Source organism: Engystomops pustulosus, chromosome 10, assembly GCF_040894005.1.
Source record: "Engystomops pustulosus chromosome 10, aEngPut4.maternal, whole genome shotgun sequence".
In the NCBI taxonomy this organism is placed as follows: domain Eukaryota; kingdom Metazoa; phylum Chordata; class Amphibia; order Anura; family Leptodactylidae; genus Engystomops; species Engystomops pustulosus.
The window spans coordinates 48,054,536-48,075,092 of record NC_092420.1 but is presented as its reverse complement, the minus strand read 5'-3'; the positions used below and the strand labels follow the sequence as shown (position 1 = coordinate 48,075,092).

At 47.6% G+C, this 20,557-nt stretch overlaps 1 protein-coding gene and 1 long non-coding RNA gene across 2 annotated transcripts in view; one reads left to right on the top strand and one right to left on the bottom strand.

Moving 5' to 3' along the window:
• C10H1orf21 (chromosome 10 C1orf21 homolog) overlaps window positions 1-1,916 on the bottom strand; it is a 74,293-nt gene extending 72,377 nt beyond the window's left edge. The window contains exon 1 of the mRNA XM_072128563.1: window positions 1,590-1,916. The gene's annotated coding sequence lies outside the window, so the exon portion shown is untranslated. The remainder of the gene's footprint in view (window positions 1-1,589) is intronic.
• LOC140104832 (uncharacterized) overlaps window positions 1-20,557 on the top strand; it is a 119,700-nt gene that overhangs the window by 77,870 nt on the left and 21,273 nt on the right. The window lies entirely within an intron of this gene.

The following is a 20,557-nucleotide window of genomic DNA, read 5'->3' as shown; positions in this document are numbered from 1 at the left end:
CTATGATTCTGCATGGAAATCAACATGAACAGAAGTCAAGATGATTAACATCAGATCTCTTCTTCATCATTGGTAGAGAGGAAAACCTCTGTGGAATTTGTAGCAGAATCCCAATGGAGAATATGCCCCCATGTGCATAGATACACTAACAGTGACATCTGCCAGCCACACAATTCAATAATGAAAAAGAAGGATAGCACACGGTATAAATGGATTTTACTGCATGTCTCTAGTGTAGTAAAGTGTAAGAAAACAAACATTTGTTTCCCTCAGTATATTGTGGCCCATAGGCTGATACTTCCGGTGTGTCCAAGCCTTTGGTTGCCCAAGCACAGAGTGCAGTGCCCTCAGCAATATCAGTGGAGCAAGGCCACGAGCTGTTTGCATTGCATTTATCACCATTAATGGTTGTAGTCATCTATAGAACTACACAATATTGTGGTCCGTGTATTGCATATTAATTTGCAGACAATGACATAAGGCATAATACAAAATTTGATTTGCTTATAAAAATACCTTTTTATAAATATGCTTATTATTTACTGAAATATAATTACCTCATGATCATTTTATAAATATATTTCAATCTATTCTACATCCTACGTGCAGAGGTTTGCCATCATGTATTGACAGCCATCAGAGGTCGCGGTCGGTGATCAGTCCTGGTAGAACGCAGCAGCCAGGAAGAGTTCATTAGTGATCACCTTCTGCCCTATTGTACTCTAGTCAATGACAGACAATACTTCTTGGAAATGCCAATGTGTATACAGCAAGGAGACATGTCCCAGGCTATAGGAAAACCATCCTGGACTTTTTCCTGCTCACTTCTACTTCCACAATGCAGCTTCATATTTTACAACCCAGGTTACACAGATATTGTCAAGCCCATGAAACTATTTATGATTAATAGGAATTTCCTGTAGAGTAATAAACACTAGCACAGTAGTCATGCTGCAAAAACAGGAAGAGGAGAGTCTATGTTTATCATTAAAAAAAAATGGAAAGGGGAAGTTATAGACCTACTCCTGGCATAAAGAGAGTTAATACATTATATGGTTAAGAAACATGTACACACATACACCATCTGTATGTATATTACCAATTCACTACAGGAGACACAAGAACAAAGTTCAGCTATCAGAGCTACGTGCTAGAATATCAGTCAAAAAGGAACTTTCAACCTAGAAAGTGGTAACAATATTCCACATTAATAGCCACATGATAATAAGGTATAGCAGAGAGGTAAAATGAAATTCCAATTAGAAAATAACTGGTCAATGTAACAAATACACTGATGGACACTATAGTAAACAGTAGAAATAATATCACAATCAAAACCTTTCAGAAAAATGGAATAATATAAAAATATAGATTATATATATTCTAGAAATAAATATGGATGCTTATAAGCAAGCAGTCTGCTATAAATAGACCGGAGCAGGGATATACAAGACACCCAATCTTTCCTGTCTGATAGGAGACTGCAGGCCTTTCACCCTTGTAACCTACATAGAAATAAACAGCAGGCAATTGAAATCACAGCAGGAATGATTCTGGTCTCCCCATTGACTTGACTCTGCCTCCCCTACCTTTCAGCGATGATGATGATGCTGCTGTTGCTGCTACGTTAAACAATTTAGAGCTTTTTTGACTCCAGAGCGCAGGAAAAAGGGAAGCAATGACGTTGGGATGAATAGACGTTTCGGGTGAACACAGCTGAACACGAGTGTAAAAGCTCCTTTTTGCAGTCGCTCAGCAGGAAAAGAGAAGAGCAAAAAAAAAAGAACAGGAGAGAGGAAAAAAGGGAGGGGATGGGAGGGGTGAGAGACAGCTACTCATTTAGACAGCCGGTCTAGCAGGCCTTCATAATGCTCAGGCACAAAACACAGCTGTGGCTTAAGGCAGAAATGCTGCTTATCCCTGGCTGCAGCATTGTCCTGGAGACCTGCGTTTTCAGCATCTGCGCACATTATGGCACATCTGTAATACCTGGACAGTATTGCATAGTACGATAGGCAGAAGTAAAAAGCTTCTGGCACTGAATGTGTTAAAGTGAAAGGCGCTGTGGATGCTAAAGATCACTGAGACTTGGCACCATTCATTTTATGAGGCAAATATAATTCAAGTTTACTGACACCGGTCTGTACTTACATTCTATTGAATGAAGGCAGTGTTTTAGGCTGAGGTTTCTCACAGTTAAAAACACATATGAAAAACACATTTATTTTAAATGTATTAAACCATAAGTAAAAAATCAGCACGGGGCAGTTCTAGGATGGGTTCTTCATTGGAGATTGGTGGTCCTGCAATGATCAGCTGTTATTAGCACAATGTATAGAGGCCATGTATACACACTGGGGGTCATTTATTAAGGGCCCGATTCGCGTTTTCCCGACGTGTTACCCGAATATTTCCGTTTTGCGCCGCTTGTACTTAAATTGCCCCGGGATTTTGGCGCACGCGATCGGATTGTGGCGCATCGGCGCTGGCATGCGCGCGACGGAAATCGGGGGGCGTGGCCGAACGAAAACCCGACGTATTCGGAAAAACCGCCGCATTTAAAAACCGAAAATGTGTCGCATAAGGACCGCTTACCTTCACCTGGTCCAGCTCGGTGCATTCCGGCGCGATGAGTTTACTTTCAGCGCAGCAGCGCCACCTGGTGGACGGCGGAAGAACTACCTTATTAAATCCCGGCCGGACCCGAATCCAGAGCGGAGAAGCCGCCGCTGGAACGCGAATGGACCGGGTAAGTAAATTTGCCCCACTGTGTTTAAATTGTAGGAGTTTCTACTTATTGCATATGCATTTAGACCGAAATGCTCACAATCAGGACCAGGCATTTTACCGATAAACAATGTAAAACATGTGTTGCTCATTCCCGAAAACAAGCGTTTAGATCTAAACACATATGTTTTCGCACTGTATCACTGACTGCCGGGGTCTGAATTGTGTTCATCATAATTATATCATATTGATATATGATGCACGGACTTCCTGCTTCCCTAATGTGCAGGAGAGCGGACACTGTAATGATTACAGTGTTGGCTCTGTTGTATATCGGGTAAACAAGATATATATGCATCATATATAAATATGATACAAGGAGTTGAGTCCATGACAAGGCACTTTTCACATTCTGTGGTCCCGATTCTCAAATCCCTACAGTTCTCTAATAAATAACCTTTGGTAGGATGGGATTTGGTGGTATTTCCGTATTACTTTCACATCCTATTCTTGTCAGGGTTCATTGGTGGAACTACCGCCATAGTGGCTGCTATGGGGCCCACAGCATTAGGGATGCATGGCCTGGTTCATGGCCCAGGCCCAGCAAGCAGTCACTTTATTTTTCCCAATGCATTTGATTCAGAGAGCTCCACTGGCAAACCAAATTAGAACAATGCATGATCACTTGTTTTTTTCAGAAAAATGGGGCATATTTACTTACCCAGTACTGTCGCGATCCCCAATCCGGACGGTCCGACGAAGATGAAGTCCGGCGCGATTCACTAAAATTGTGCGCCCGAGATCCTGCATGTGTCGCTTCCCCGCTGAGGTCCGCCAGAGTTCGTCTTCTTCTTCCTGGTGTATGAGAGTGCATGTCTTACGACACAATTTGAGATGTTAAATACCGCGCGTTGTCCGGATCAGTCAGATTGTCCGACAGCCCGCCCCCCGATTTGTGTCGCAAGAAAGCCGGCGCCGATGCACCAAAAACTGATCGCATGCACAAAAAACCCAAGTTAAATTCAGTGCAAAATGGAAAAATTTGGGAAACCCAACGGAATGCGCTCCTCGGACCCTTAGTAAATGTGCCCCAATGATTCCATTGATCAACATTTTATGGGTTTTTGCAAGGCATACACCATGTCACTAGAACAGTGTTTTGCAAAAACTATAGTATATCAAAATAAAACCTTTATTATGGATTATGTGATAATCATAATTAGAGAACAACAATGACTGTAGCACAGAGAAAGATTATAATAAAAGGTGAAGCATACAACAGTCAACAATCAGTATGAACTGCACGGCCTTTTCTACGAATGACTTGAGCACATCTGTGGCCATAGGACATTTTGGTCTGCAACACCCTCGCCGATGCAATGGCGAGTGGGTGCTTGCGAATAAGTCCCATAACATGTCACCACATCACAAAGGGGAAATTGCAGTGGTTAGTCCTGCCTGGCAAGGCAGAAGTTAAATCTGTATATGATGTAAAAGTCCAGTATCCAATGATCTGTGTTACATCCTGTCTCTGTGAACTGAGAGGTAATTGGAGGAGCAGCCACCACCTGACCAAAGGGAGGTAATAAAACCCCCTGGCCAGGAATGTTCTAGAGAGAGTTAGGAGAGAAGTCTCTCTCAGGAGAGAGAGGAGAGCGGTCTCTCCCAGAAGGGAGAAGAGACCGGTCCTAGTCAGGCCCTCTGGGTCTGCAGGACGCATGCAGAGAGTAGTTAGCTGAGCAGCAGCTCAGAGTCTCTAGCACACCGGAGCAGTGCAGGAAGAGCCTAGCCCCTGCCTGAAGTGGAGAATAAGACTAGAGTTAGTGTAGTGAGGAAAGGGGTATCATCCTACCTTCAAGGGTGATACCTGAAGAGATCCAGGACCGAGCTGAAGCATCCTCTAAGGACACAGCTGCCTCCCAGCCTGCCCTCTACATCCAGGCTGGTGACCTACATCCTGTGGCTCCCTCCAAATACCTCTCCAGTACTCCACCATCTTGTTAAAGGCACATTTGCTGCGGTTCCTGCGGTTCAAATAAAGAACTGTAAGTTGTTTTCTTCAACTTCTGTCTCCGTCTGGTCCCTGCTAATACGGCTGCCTTCATCACCGGCACCCTGTCCATCACCCAGAGACTCACACTCGGGACATTAAGGGGTTGCCCCAGGGAGATCCGCTACAGCAGCCTCTCCCTCATCATTTCTTGCCAACACCACCCTGCTGGAGACCTGCCAGGCTATAGGACAGCCCTCCGGTTCCCCCATACCAAGCACCGTGACAACAGCGTGCTTAGGCCGCAACCGCCAGCCACTCCGGTACTGCGGGCCCCGGCTGACTCCAGGCCTCACCTCAAGGGCTAGGCCCCGGTGGGGGATGTTGCAAGTGGCGTCACGAACAGGATATATACTTCTGTGCCTTATCCTGGCACTAAAGACTGTACTTTATTAAGAAACGATTGTACTGCCTAACCCTGCTGCCATTCGGGTATAGGCCCAAGTAATTGTGTGTTTCACATTGAACTGTTAGACTGCTGCCACGTGCTGTCGAGCGCCGCTCCAGCACTCAAGAGGTTAATTCCTGCAAGAACTGTGTCAGCTCTGCTACATCCGGCGCTGCTGCGCCTGAAGCGTTTACCTCAGAGGCGTGTGGCGCAGCAAGTATTTTCAGCCCGCCAAATCCTCACTGGCGGGAACTCCGGAGGCGTCACTAGGCTCCGCCCCCTGCGCGAGTGGCGCGAAGCACCGTGGAGGAGGAGCTGGAGCGTGTGCGGCCGGCAACGAAGAGGGTTAATCGGCCATCTTGGATTTCGGCGCAGGCCGCGCCTGAAGCCTGCCAGCAGTGTGCGCCTCATCCGGAGTTCCGGCGCACGTGTCCTGCGACTGGAGAACACCGCTGAGCATCACCGAGCCCCTGCTGCCTGTCGGACATCGGGAACGGAGACCTTCGTGCACCGGAGCTGTCCTGTCACCGCGGCTGATCCTGAGTGAGTACCGCTGGGGAAGTTAAAGGGGGGTAGAGATTGTTTCCAACGCTAGGTTATTGGCTCGCCTCCCAGGGAATAGTGACTGTGTCTTAAAGTGCCCACGTCCCATTCTAGCCATCGCCCATAGCAACGGACATTATGTAACCCTACAGACTTCCCTCAGCTAGGCCAGTCATGTCCGCCCAGGACGAAGATACGGGACTGGCGCAAGTCCCGTCTCCTGGTCCCTCCTCAGGGTACCGGAGCATGTTAAGTCCTCCAGAGAGTCCCTTCAGCCCTGCTACAGCTAGTGCCCTGGGACTCCCACCATGATGCCTCTGACTATGCCCTACTATCTGGGGGCCCCCTGGTTACCCTACTACGAGGGAGAATCACATACTCTCCCTGAATTCAGGGACAAGTTGTTAGCCACCTTCGCCTTGCTTCCATTCACAGAGGAACAGAAAGTGGGCATCCTCATCGGGCAGTTGAAAGGACCCGCTCTCCGGGAAGTCAAGTCTTGGCCCCGAGAACAGTGTCAGAATGTGGTCCGGATTCTTGATAGGCTACGCAACACCTTTGACAAGTGTACTGTCTCCGAGTTGAAGCAGAAATTCTTCGGGAAAAGACAGAAGCCCCAAGAGTCCCTCCGAGACTTTGCCCTCTCCCTACAGGAGACATGGAAGGCCATCACCTGCCTTGAGCCCAAAGACGCTGAAACCTCTGACCAAACCTTAAGGGAACAATTTATCAATGGACTTGTTGATAGAAATCAAAGGTGTCAACTAAAGATCATCTCTTCTCAACATGCCCAGGCCTCCTTCCTTGAGTTTAAGGAAATTGCCATTGACATATTAGGGGACCGACCGCCTACTGGACCGCAGAAAGAGCCTGAATCCGTGGAAATGGAGGAATCTGCTCTAGCTTGCCATCCAACGCAGTCGACATCACCTACTCCTGCGGCTACGGAAGTTGCTGACTTAGCAGGACAGGTCTCTAATCTGGCGGACACCCTGCATAAAATCCTCGATCGGTTGACCCAGTTGGAAGTGACTGTCTCCGCTATGAGGAGGAAACCTCCAGAGAACCCGGTACGGTCAGCTACTCCTCGTGAATCTCCGACTCAACAGCGCCCAAAAGAAGCGAAGTCGTTAAGCACCTGGAGTCAGAAGAAACCCCGTCAGCGGTGCAGCTACTGCCATAAATATGGGCATGAAGAGAATGACTGTCGTCAGTTAAACGACAAACCCTTGGAGCTAAGGGACGACCTCCAAGGGAAGAACTTGTAAGTCCCCGAGATGCTAACTGGATGCCCAGGTTCGTGGGGACTCGCCCCATGGTTCATGTAATCATCAATGGAGTTACCCTACCGGCCTTAATTGATACCGGCTCTCAAGTGACCACCCTCCGGAGTGCTGCCTTCGAGAAATGCCGAGGAAAAGCATCCCTAGTCCAGCCTCCAAAGGCTTACTTGAACATTATTGCTACGAACGGAAAACCCGTACCCATCCGCGGCTACTGGGAGCCCACGCTAACCATTGGAGACACTGAGTTAACCAGACAGGGCGTAGTGGTGACACGTGTGCCCGAAAACGGTAACTTCTCCCTGGTACTGGGTACCAATGTCCTCCGCAATTGCTACCCTGAAGTGCTGAAGGCTCTCCACGACTCCCTGCCAACCGTGCCCAACGGTTCCCGGAAGGTAATTCAGGAGACTATGCAGGTTCTAGCGGCGCAACAGAAGTTTGCTGGCCCTAATGGTGAAATCTGCAGAGCCCGGATCAAGGATCCCCAACCTGTCCGCCTTCAACCTGGGACTGAGACGCTAGTATGGTGTCGAGCCTGCATGGGCGTCCAAGGTCAAGACTACCAGGCGATAGTAGAACATGGCACACACCAATTCTGAATTTTTCAAATGATTTTTATTTCAGTGATTCTATCACATAGCAAAGCCTTCAACATAGCAAAAAGAATTTTAAAGAGTAATTTTTCACAGATCTTTAAACATTAAGTACGACGTTTCGGTCATCACGACCTTTGTCAAGTAGGATCTGACCTAGGGTGGAAAAACATGCAATAAATACAAGGCTAGAGTAAGCTATAAAGGGGAGAAGGGGAGAGGGTGTAGTACAAATATATACATATATACAGGACGTCCTTTGTAAGAGATATATGCAGGTGTTGAGATACATATCAAAGGTAACATTGGCAAGACTGAAGTGGTAAGAGAGAAGTATGGGGTAGCGTTAGTGCAGAGGGATAAAGGTATGTAGGGGCGATATAGAGTGGGATCAATGGGGCAGCGAGAGAGGGCAAAAGTACTTACATGAGAAGTTTGGGATATGGAGGAGTAGTGAGGCCGCCAGTGTGTGTGGCCACAGGGTGGTTTAAATAGCGTGTGCGCGTCACCGGAAGTGTACTGCGCAAAACCGGAAGTGACGTCACCGGAAGTGCACTGCGCATGACCGGAAGTGACGTCCGGGACACTACAATGCAAAACCGGAAGTGACGTATGGGTTGCTATAGCAGCGAGACGCTGTCTGGGGACAAGAGCGCCGGCACATCGCTCACCTTGTAAAAAATATAGGGTGTGATATGTCGCATCTGGCGGACTTGGGGGGCATATGTTGAGAAGAGAAAGTATGTAATTGGGAAAAAAAGGGGGGAGGAGCTGTAGGGGAACAGTAGATTGAGTTCAGAGTAGATAGTATGAGTAAAGTATGTTGAATGGATAGTAATAAAATATAACCTTAGGATAAGGTCTAATGATTGGGTGTACTATGTGTGGTAATTACCATCCTGGGAGAGACAAAGAAGAACGATGCAGATTCTATGCTGTTATTTTTTCTGTAAGAGAAGGGAAATAACATAAGTTAAAGTAAATCACATCAATGTGGCATAGAAACATACATAAATGAAATTATATAGGACATTAGGAAAAGGTTCGGTCATAGGCCCTATTCAGGCCCAATGGTTCGATTGTCTGCAGGGTGTGGATCCAGTAGGATTCACGATTGCGCAAAAACGCTATCCTGTTGCCCCCTCTACGGGGGGTTTCCACCTGTTCAATTATTTGGAAGCGTAATTGAGAGGGGTGGTGGTGGCACTTGACAAAATGCGCTGGAACTGGTAATAAAGTTTGGTTTGTCCTTATCGTTGATTTGTGCTTACTAATCCTGTCCTTTATGGGGTTTACAGTTTCTCCCACGTATAGGAGTCCACATGGACATTTGAGGAGGTAGACCACAAACCGTGAATTGCAGGTGAAGTATCCTTGTATAGGGTACCGTTGTCCAGTTCTGGGATGGGAGAAAGATTCCCCACGATGCCACATTGATGTGATTTACTTTAACTTATGTTATTTCCCTTCTCTTACAGAAAAAATAACAGAATAGAATCTGCATCGTTCTTCTTTGTCTCTCCCAGGATGGTAATTACCACACATAGTACACCCAATCATTAGACCTTATCCTAAGGTTATATTTTATTACTATCCATTCAACATACTTTACTCATACTATCTACTCTGAACTCAATCTACTGTTCCCCTACAGCTCCTCCCCCCTTTTTTTCCCAATTACATACTTTCTCTTCTCAACATATGCCCCCCAAGTCCGCCAGATGCGACATATCACACCCTATATTTTTTACAAGGTGAGCGATGTGCCGGCGCTCTTGTCCCCAGACAGCGTCTCGCTGCTATAGCAACCCATACGTCACTTCCGGTTTTGCATTGTAGTGTCCCGGACGTCACTTCCGGTCATGCGCAGTGCACTTCCGGTGACTTCTGCCAGGAAGGAGATTGGAGTAGTCAGTCCTATGTTTTTCTTGTATTGCTTTGCACCTGAATTTCTTCAGTAAAGAAGGAAACCGTTTACAATAAACTCCCTGACTATCTGGGATTATTTCTCATTGGGGTGCACCACACCTAACCACCCTTTCCGGAGAGCAGCAACAGTGGGTGATGACTTGATGGTGCCGGGCAGACCCAGCATAGCATTGGGCCACCCCTAAACTAGACACTGCATATGTATCTATTAGAGATGAGCGAACATGCTCGTCCGAGCTTGATGCTCGGTCGAGCATTAGGGTACTCGAAACTGCTCGTTACTCGGACGAATACTTCGCCCGCTCGAGAAAATGGCAGCTCCCGCCGTTTTGCTTTTTGGCGGCCAGAAACAGAGCCAATCACAAGCCAGGAGACTCTGCACTCCACCCAGCATGACGTGGTACCCTTACACGTCGATAGCAGTGGTTGGCTGGCCAGATCAGGTGACCCTGGGATAGACTAGCCGCTGGCCGCGCTGCTCGGATCATTCTGTCTCTGGATGCCGCTAGGGAGAGAGCTGCTGCTGCTCAGGGAAAGCGTTAGGGTGTTCTATTAGCTTACTGTTAGGCAGGAGTGATTCTCAAAGAACCCAACAGCCCTTCTTAGGGCTACAATAACGTTCTACTTTTTTTATTTTAATTTGCATCTTTTACCATTTTGTGAGGAATTAGCAGGGGGACTTGCTACCGTTGTGTTTAGCTCTTAGTGGCACACATATCCATAGCAAAGACCGAAGTGGGAAAATTCAGTAGGGGTTGGATTTCTATTAGGCAATAACTCAGTGTCATCTCATCTGGCATAGTAGTGTGCTTCCTTTGATACTTGGCTAGAAAATAGCCATAGGAGAATACAAACAGCTTCTTGAAGCCTACAGTAGCGTTCTATATATTTGATTTCTGGTTGATCTGCTGGTGGCTGTAGTTTCTGCAGTGCATGTACTTGCCAATTCTGAGCAATTTGTAGTGAGACTTGCGACCGCTGTGTTCTGCGCTTAGTGGCGCACATATCCATAGCAAAGGCCGAAGTGGCAAAATTCAGTAGGGGTTGGATTTCTATTAGGCAATAACTCAGTGTCATCTCATCTGGCATAGTAGTGTGCTTCCTTTGATACTTGGCTAGAAAATAGCCATAGGAGAATACAAACAGCTTCTTGAAGCCTACAGTAGCGTTCTATATATTTGATTTCTGGTTGATCTGCTGGTGGCTGTAGTTTCTGCAGTGCATGTACTTGCCAATTCTGAGCAATTTGTAGTGAGACTTGCGACCGCTGTGTTCTGCGCTTAGTGGCGCACATATCCATAGCAAAGGCCGAAGTGGCAAAATTCAGTAGGGGTTGGATTTCTATTAGGCAATAACTCAGTGTCATCTCATCTGGCATAGTAGTGTGCTTCCTTTGATACTTGGCTAGAAAATAGCCATAGGAGAATACAAACAGCTTCTTGAAGCCTACAGTAGCGTTCTATATATTTGATTTCTGGTTGATCTGCTGGTGGCTGTAGTTTCTGCAGTGCATGTACTTGCCAATTCTGAGCAATTTGTAGTGAGACTTGCGACCGCTGTGTTCCGCGCTTAGTGGCGCACATATCCATAGCAAAGGCCGAAGTGGCAAAATTCAGTAGGGGTTGGATTTCTATTAGGCAATAACTCAGTGTCATCTCATCTGGCATAGTAGTGTGCTTCCTTTGATACTTGGCTAGAAAATAGCCATAGGAGAATACAAACAGCTTCTTGAAGCCTACAGTAGCGTTCTATATATTAGATTTCTGGTTGATCTGCTGGTGGCTGTAGTTTCTGCAGTGCATGTACTTGCCAATTCTGAGCAATTTGTAGTGAGACTTGCGACCGCTGTGTTCTGCGCTTAGTGGCGCACATATCCATAGCAAAGGCCGAAGTGGCAAAATTCAGTAGGGGTTGGATTTCTATTAGGCAATAACTCAGTGTCATCTCATCTGGCATAGTAGTGTGCTTCCTTTGATACTTGGCTAGAAAATAGCCATAGGAGAATACAAACAGCTTCTTGAAGCCTACAGTAGCGTTCTATATATTTGATTTCTGGTTGATCTGCTGGTGGCTGTAGTTTCTGCAGTGCATGTACTTGCCAATTCTGAGCAATTTGTAGTGAGACTTGCGACCGCTGTGTTCTGCGCTTAGTGGCGCACATATCCATAGCAAAGGCCGAAGTGGCAAAATTCAGTAGGGGTTGGATTTCTATTAGGCAATAACTCAGTGTCATCTCATCTGGCATAGTAGTGTGCTTCCTTTGATACTTGGCTAGAAAATAGCCATAGGAGAATACAAACAGCTTCTTGAAGCCTACAGTAGCGTTCTATATATTTGATTTCTGGTTGATCTGCTGGTGGCTGTAGTTTCTGCAGTGCATGTACTTGCCAATTCTGAGCAATTTGTAGTGAGACTTGCGACCGCTGTGTTCTGCGCTTAGTGGCGCACATATCCATAGCAAAGGCCGAAGTGGCAAAATTCAGTAGGGGTTGGATTTCTATTAGGCAATAACTCAGTGTCATCTCATCTGGCATAGTAGTGTGCTTCCTTTGATACTTGGCTAGAAAATAGCCATAGGAGAATACAAACAGCTTCTTGAAGCCTACAGTAGCGTTCTATATATTTGATTTCTGGTTGATCTGCTGGTGGCTGTAGTTTCTGCAGTGCATGTACTTGCCAATTCTGAGCAATTTGTAGTGAGACTTGCGACCGCTGTGTTCTGCGCTTAGTGGCGCACATATCCATAGCAAAGGCCGAAGTGGCAAAATTCAGTAGGGGTTGGATTTCTATTAGGCAATAACTCAGTGTCATCTCATCTGGCATAGTAGTGTGCTTCCTTTGATACTTGGCTAGAAAATAGCCATAGGAGAATACAAACAGCTTCTTGAAGCCTACAGTAGCGTTCTATATATTTGATTTCTGGTTGATCTGCTGGTGGCTGTAGTTTCTGCAGTGCATGTACTTGCCAATTCTGAGCAATTTGTAGTGAGACTTGCGACCGCTGTGTTCTGCGCTTAGTGGCGCACATATCCATAGCAAAGGCCGAAGTGGCAAAATTCAGTAGGGGTTGGATTTCTATTAGGCAATAACTCAGTGTCATCTCATCTGGCATAGTAGTGTGCTTCCTTTGATACTTGGCTAGAAAATAGCCATAGGAGAATACAAACAGCTTCTTGAAGCCTACAGTAGCGTTCTATATATTTGATTTCTGGTTGATCTGCTGGTGGCTGTAGTTTCTGCAGTGCATGTACTTGCCAATTCTGAGCAATTTGTAGTGAGACTTGCGACCGCTGTGTTCTGCGCTTAGTGGCGCACATATCCATAGCAAAGGCCGAAGTGGCAAAATTCAGTAGGGGTTGGATTTCTATTAGGCAATAACTCAGTGTCATCTCATCTGGCATAGTAGTGTGCTTCCTTTGATACTTGGCTAGAAAATAGCCATAGGAGAATACAAACAGCTTCTTGAAGCCTACAGTAGCGTTCTATATATTTGATTTCTGGTTGATCTGCTGGTGGCTGTAGTTTCTGCAGTGCATGTACTTGCCAATTCTGAGCAATTTGTAGTGAGACTTGCGACCGCTGTGTTCTGCGCTTAGTGGCGCACATATCCATAGCAAAGGCCGAAGTGGCAAAATTCAGTAGGGGTTGGATTTCTATTAGGCAATAACTCAGTGTCATCTCATCTGGCATAGTAGTGTGCTTCCTTTGATACTTGGCTAGAAAATAGCCATAGGAGAATACAAACAGCTTCTTGAAGCCTACAGTAGCGTTCTATATATTTGATTTCTGGTTGATCTGCTGGTGGCTGTAGTTTCTGCAGTGCATGTACTTGCCAATTCTGAGCAATTTGTAGTGAGACTTGCGACCGCTGTGTTCTGCGCTTAGTGGCGCACATATCCATAGCAAAGGCCGAAGTGGCAAAATTCAGTAGGGGTTGGATTTCTATTAGGCAATAACTCAGTGTCATCTCATCTGGCATAGTAGTGTGCTTCCTTTGATACTTGGCTAGAAAATAGCCATAGGAGAATACAAACAGCTTCTTGAAGCCTACAGTAGCGTTCTATATATTTGATTTCTGGTTGATCTGCTGGTGGCTGTAGTTTCTGCAGTGCATGTACTTGCCAATTCTGAGCAATTTGTAGTGAGACTTGCGACCGCTGTGTTCTGCGCTTAGTGGCGCACATATCCATAGCAAAGGCCGAAGTGGCAAAATTCAGTAGGGGTTGGATTTCTATTAGGCAATAACTCAGTGTCATCTCATCTGGCATAGTAGTGTGCTTCCTTTGATACTTGGCTAGAAAATAGCCATAGGAGAATACAAACAGCTTCTTGAAGCCTACAGTAGCGTTCTATATATTAGATTTCTGGTTGATCTGCTGGTGGCTGTAGTTTCTGCAGTGCATGTACTTGCCAATTCTGAGCAATTTGTAGTGAGACTTGCGACCGCTGTGTTCTGAGCTTAGTGGCGCACATATCCATAGCAAAGGCCGAAGTGGCAAAATTCAGTAGGGGTTGGATTTCTATTAGGCAATAACTCAGTGTCATCTCATCTGGCATAGTAGTGTGCTTCCTTTGATACTTGGCTAGAAAATAGCCATAGGAGAATACAAACAGCTTCTTGAAGCCTACAGTAGCGTTCTATATATTTGATTTCTGGTTGATCTGCTGGTGGCTGTAGTTTCTGCAGTGCATGTACTTGCCAATTCTGAGCAATTTGTAGTGAGACTTGCGACCGCTGTGTTCTGCGCTTAGTGGCGCACATATCCATAGCAAAGGCCGAAGTGGCAAAATTCAGTAGGGGTTGGATTTCTATTAGGCAATAACTCAGTGTCATCTCATCTGGCATAGTAGTGTGCTTCCTTTGATACTTGGCTAGAAAATAGCCATAGGAGAATACAAACAGCTTCTTGAAGCCTACAGTAGCGTTCTATATATTTGATTTCTGGTTGATCTGCTGGTGGCTGTAGTTTCTGCAGTGCATGTACTTGCCAATTCTGAGCAATTTGTAGTGAGACTTGCGACCGCTGTGTTCTGCGCTTAGTGGCGCACATATCCATAGCAAAGGCCGAAGTGGCAAAATTCAGTAGGGGTTGGATTTCTATTAGGCAATAACTCAGTGTCATCTCATCTGGCATAGTAGTGTGCTTCCTTTGATACTTGGCTAGAAAATAGCCATAGGAGAATACAAACAGCTTCTTGAAGCCTACAGTAGCGTTCTATATATTTGATTTCTGGTTGATCTGCTGGTGGCTGTAGTTTCTGCAGTGCATGTACTTGCCAATTCTGAGCAATTTGTAGTGAGACTTGCGACCGCTGTGTTCTGCGCTTAGTGGCGCACATATCCATAGCAAAGGCCGAAGTGGCAAAATTCAGTAGGGGTTGGATTTCTATTAGGCAATAACTCAGTGTCATCTCATCTGGCATAGTAGTGTGCTTCCTTTGATACTTGGCTAGAAAATAGCCATAGGAGAATACAAACAGCTTCTTGAAGCCTACAGTAGCGTTCTATATATTTGATTTCTGGTTGATCTGCTGGTGGCTGTAGTTTCTGCAGTGCATGTACTTGCCAATTCTGAGCAATTTGTAGTGAGACTTGCGACCGCTGTGTTCTGCGCTTAGTGGCGCACATATCCATAGCAAAGGCCGAAGTGGCAAAATTCAGTAGGGGTTGGATTTCTATTAGGCAATAACTCAGTGTCATCTCATCTGGCATAGTAGTGTGCTTCCTTTGATACTTGGCTAGAAAATAGCCATAGGAGAATACAAACAGCTTCTTGAAGCCTACAGTAGCGTTCTATATATTAGATTTCTGGTTGATCTGCTGGTGGCTGTAGTTTCTGCAGTGCATGTACTTGCCAATTCTGAGCAATTTGTAGTGAGACTTGCGACCGCTGTGTTCTGCGCTTAGTGGCGCACATATCCATAGCAAAGGCCGAAGTGGCAAAATTCAGTAGGGGTTGGATTTCTATTAGGCAATAACTCAGTGTCATCTCATCTGGCATAGTAGTGTGCTTCCTTTGATACTTGGCTAGAAAATAGCCATAGCAATAGGATAGGATTGTTTGGTTTTAAAAACTCAAAAAAAAACAAAAAACACAAAAAAAAAAAAAAAACACAAAAAAACACCAAAAAAAACAAAAAGAAGTAAAAAAAAAAAAAAAGTTATAACTCTCATTTTAAAAATGTTTAACCCGAGGGCTAGGGGTAGAGGACGAGGGCGGGGACGTGGGCGTCCAACTACTGCAGGGGTCAGAGGCCGTGGTCCTGGGCGGGGTGAGACACCACCTGCTGATGAGGGAGCAGGGGAACGCCGCAGAGCTACACTCCCTAGGTTCATGTCTGAAGTTACTGGGACTCGTGGTAGAGCACTGTTGAGGCCAGAACAGTGCGAACAGGTGATGTCGTGGATTGCTGACAATGCTTCGAGCAATTTGTCCACCACCAGTCAGTCTTCCACGCAGTCCACCCATGTCACCGAAATCGCCACTCCTCCAGCTCCTGCACCTCAGCCTCCTCCCCCCCAGTCTGCCCCCTCCCAGGAAAATTTGGCATTTGAACCGGCATACTCTGAGGAACTGTTTTCTGGACCCTTCCCACAGTCACAAACCACTTGTCCGGTTGCTGCTGAGCAATTTTCCGATGCCCAGGTTTTCCACCAGTCACAGTCTGTGGGTGATGATGACCTTCTTGACGTAGTGGAAGTGTGTAAAGAGGTGTCCGACGATGAGGAGACACGGTTGTCAGACAGTGGGGAAGTTGTTGTCAGGGCAGGAAGTCCGAGGGGGGAGCAGACTGAGGGATCGGAGGATGATGAGGTGACAGACCCAAGCTGGGTTGAGAGGCCGGGTGAACACAGTGCTTCTGAGACGGAGGAGAGTCCTCGACCTGAACAGGTTGGAAGAGGCAGTGGTGGGGCCAGACGGAGAGGCAGGGCCAGAGCTGGTGCATCAGCGCCACTGTCAACTAGTGAAGCTCCCGTGGTGAGGGCTCTTGCGGCGAGGGCTAGATCTTCAGAAGTGTGGAGGTTCTTTAAGGAAACACCGGATGACCGACGGACTGTGGTGTGCAACATTTGCCAAACCAGGCTCAGCAGGGGTTCCACCACTACTAGCTTAACTACCACCAGTATGCGCAGGCATATGAATGCTAAGCACCCCACTCAGTGGCAACAAGCCCGTTCACCTCCGGCCGTGCACACCACTGCTCCTTCCCCTGTGTCAGCTGCTAGTCAGCCCCCTGCCCAGGACCCTGGCACAAAAACCCCATCGTCGCCTCCACGATCCTCCACAGCATCCACCAGCGTTCAGCTCTCCATACCCCAGACGCTGGAGCGGAAACGCAAATATAGTGCAACCCACCCGCACGCCCAAGCCCTTAATGTGCACATCTCCAGATTGCTTAGCCTGGAGATGCTGCCCTATAGGCTAGTAGAGACCGAGGCCTTTCGCAACCTCATGGCGGCGGCCGCCCCTCGGTATTCGGTCCCCAGCCGCCACTACTTTTCCCGATGTGCCGTCCCAGCCCTGCACCAGCACGTGTCAGACAACATCATCCGTGCCCTGACCAACGCCGTTTCTGACAAGGTCCACCTGACCACGGACACGTGGACGAGTGCTGCCGGGCAGGGCCACTATATATCGCTGACGGCACATTGGGTTAACTTGGTGGAGGCTGGGACCGAGTCTGACCCTGGGGCTGCTCATATACTGCCGACGCCGAGGATTGCGGGGCCTACCTCGGTCCAGGTGTTTCAGGCCTACTATGCCTCCTCCTCCTCCCACCCCTCCTCCACCTCCTCCTCCGAACTACCATCCGTGGGCACGGCGCCATCAGTCGGTAGCTCTAGGCACAGCAGCAGTGCCGTCGCTAAGCGACAGCAGGCGGTGCTCAAACTGCTGAGCCTAGGCGACAAAAGGCACACCGCCCTATTACAGGGCATCACGGCGCAGACTGATCTGTGGCTGGCACCGCTGAACCTCAAGCCGGGAATGGTTGTGTGTGACAACGGCCGTAACCTGGTGGCGGCTCTGCAACTCGGCAGACTGACACATGTGCCATGCCTGGCCCATGTGTTAAATCTGATAGTGCAGCGTTTCCTCAAGACATACCCCAATCTGTCTGATTTGCTCACGAAGGTGCGCCGCATCTGTGCGCATTTCAGGAAGTCCAGCCCAGATGCTGCCACTCTCAGGGCAGCGCAGCTCCGCCTCCAACTGCCCGCTCACCGACTGTTGTGCGACGTGCCCACGAGGTGGAATTCAACACTGACCATGTTATCCAGAGTTTACCAGCAGCGCAGAGCGATTGTAGACTGCCAGATGTCAACTTCCACCAGAACTGGTAGTCAGGTCAGTCAGCTTCCTCAAGTCTACAATGAGGAGTGGACGTGGATGTCTGATATCTGTCAGGTGCTGAGTAACTTTGAGGAGTCAACACAGATGGTCAGTGGCGATGCCGCCATCATCAGCCTCACCATCCCGCTGCTTGGCCTGTTGAAAAACTCTCTGGTCAGCATGAAGTCGGAAGCTTTGCGCTCGTCACAAGAGACGGGGGAAGAATATTCCCTTGTTGATAGCCAAAGCACCCTGAGGTCTGTTTCTCAGCGCATATCGGAGGAGGTGGAGGTGGAGGAGGATGAGGAGGAAGAGGAGGAGAATGTTGGCGAGACACAAGAGGGGACCATTGTTGAGTCCTTCACTGTTCAGCGTGTATGGGCAGAAGAAGAGGAGTTGGAGGAGTTGGAGGAGGAGGAAATGGACAGTCAGGCCAGTGAGGGGAGTGAATTCTTACGCGTTGGTACTCTGGCGCATATGGCAGATTTCATGCTAGGCTGCCTATCCCGTGACCCTCGCGTTCAAAGAATTTATTCCAGCACCGATTACTGGGTGTTCACTCTCCTGGACCCACGGTACAAGCAAAATCTTCCCACTCTCATCCCTGGAGAGGAAAGGAGTGTGAGAATGCATGAATACCAGCAGGCCCTGGTGCACAAGCTGAAACAGTATTTCCCTTCTGACAGCGCTAGCGGCAGAGTGCGTAGTTCTGCGGGACAAGTAGCGAGGGAGAGTAGGCGAGCAGGCAGCTTGTCCAGCACTGGCAAGGGTACGCTTTACAAGGCTTTTGCCAGCTTTATGTCACCCCAGCAAGACACTGTCACCTGTCCCCAGTCTCGGCAGAGTAGGGCTGATCTTTACAGAAAGATGGTGAGGGAGTACGTAGCTGACCATACCATCGTCCTAAATGATCACACAGCTCCCTACAACTACTGGGTTTCAAAGCTGGACATGTGGCACGAACTGGCGCTGTACGCCTTGGAGGTTCTTGCCTGCCCTGCCGCTAGCGTCTTGTCCGAGCGGGTTTTCAGTGCAGCTGGTGGCATCATCACCGATAAGCGTACACGCCTGTCGACTGACAGCGCTGACAGGCTGACGCTTATTAAAATGAATAAAGGCTGGATTTCTCAGAATTTCCAATCTCCACCAGGTGAAGGAAGCTCAACCTGAATAATTGATCCACTCCTCCTCCTCCTCCTCATTTTCCTCCTTCTCCTCCTCTTTGTACAGTAAAGCAGAGGAAACTGGCTATTTTTTGACAGGGCCCACTGGCTCTTGCTATAGTACTTCATGCATTTAATTTTTCTGGAGGGCCACCTACCCGGTCCTCTGTTTGAAACAATTTTTGTGAGTGCCACATACAGGCACTCAATCTATTCCATTTTTCTGGAGGGCCACCTACCCGGTCCTCTGTTTTAAAAAATTTTTGGGACTGCCACATACAGGCACTCAATCTATTCCATTTTACTGCAGGGCCACCTACCTGCTCCTCTGGTTTGAACAATTTTTGGGACTGCCACATACAGGCACTCAATCTATTCCATTTTACTGCAGGGCCACCTACCTGCTCCTCTGGTTTGAACAATTTTTGGGACTGCCACATACAGGCACTCAATCTATTCCATTTTACTGGAGGGCCACCTACCTGCTCCTCTGGTTTGAAACATTTTTGGGACTGCCACATACAGGCACTCAATCTATCCCATTTTACTGGAGGGCCACCTACCTGCTCCTCTGGTTTGAAAAATGTTTGGGACTGCCACATACAGGCACTATCCAAATTAAATTGTCTCCATAGCAGCCTCCACACGTTGTCTCCATTGCTACCTCCAAAAGTCGTCCATATAGCTGCCTCCATACATCGTCCCTTTATCAAACGAGGTGTGTCAGGCAGAAATTTGGGTTGTTTTCATGGATTCCACATCAAAGTTGTTAACTTTGTCGCCACCCTGCTGTGTTATCCACAAAATATACTGGCAAACTTTTACCATTTAGGGATATTATTTCAGCGCTTCTTGCGCATCTGTTTACATTCCCCTCACCCGGCATATCCTAAACTTATAAGAACGCTACTACACTTGATCTTATACAAAAGGTTCTTAGAAGTGCTGTTTGGGGAGTAGCCTAGAGACAGGGGCTTGGATTGGCGAAAGCTCGCCTGGCAGCGGAACGCCAGCTCCATGCGCATCATGCGCTTCTTGCGCATCTGTTTACATTCCCCTCACCCGCCATATCCCAAACTTATAAGAACGCTACTACACTTAACTTGGTGCAGGCTGGGACCGAGTCTGACCCTGGGGCTGGTCATATACTGCCGACGCAGAGAATTGCGGGGCCTACCTCGGTCCAGGTCTCAAAGGCCTACTATACCTCCTCCCACCCCTCCTCCACCTCCTCCTCCTCCGAATTACCATCCGTGGGCATGGCGCCATCAGTCGGTAGCTCTAGGCACAGCAGCAGTGCCGTCGCTAAGCGACAGCAGGCGGTGCTGAAACTGCTGAGCCTAGGCGATAAAAGGCACACCGCCCAAGAGCTATTACAGGGCATTCCACATCAAAGTTGTTAACTTTGTTGCCACCCTGCTGTGTAATCCCCAAAATATACTTGCAAACTTTTACCATTTAGGGATATTATTTCAGCGCTTCTTGCGCATCTGTTTACATTCCCCTCACCCGGCATATCCTAAACTTATAAGAACGCTACTACAC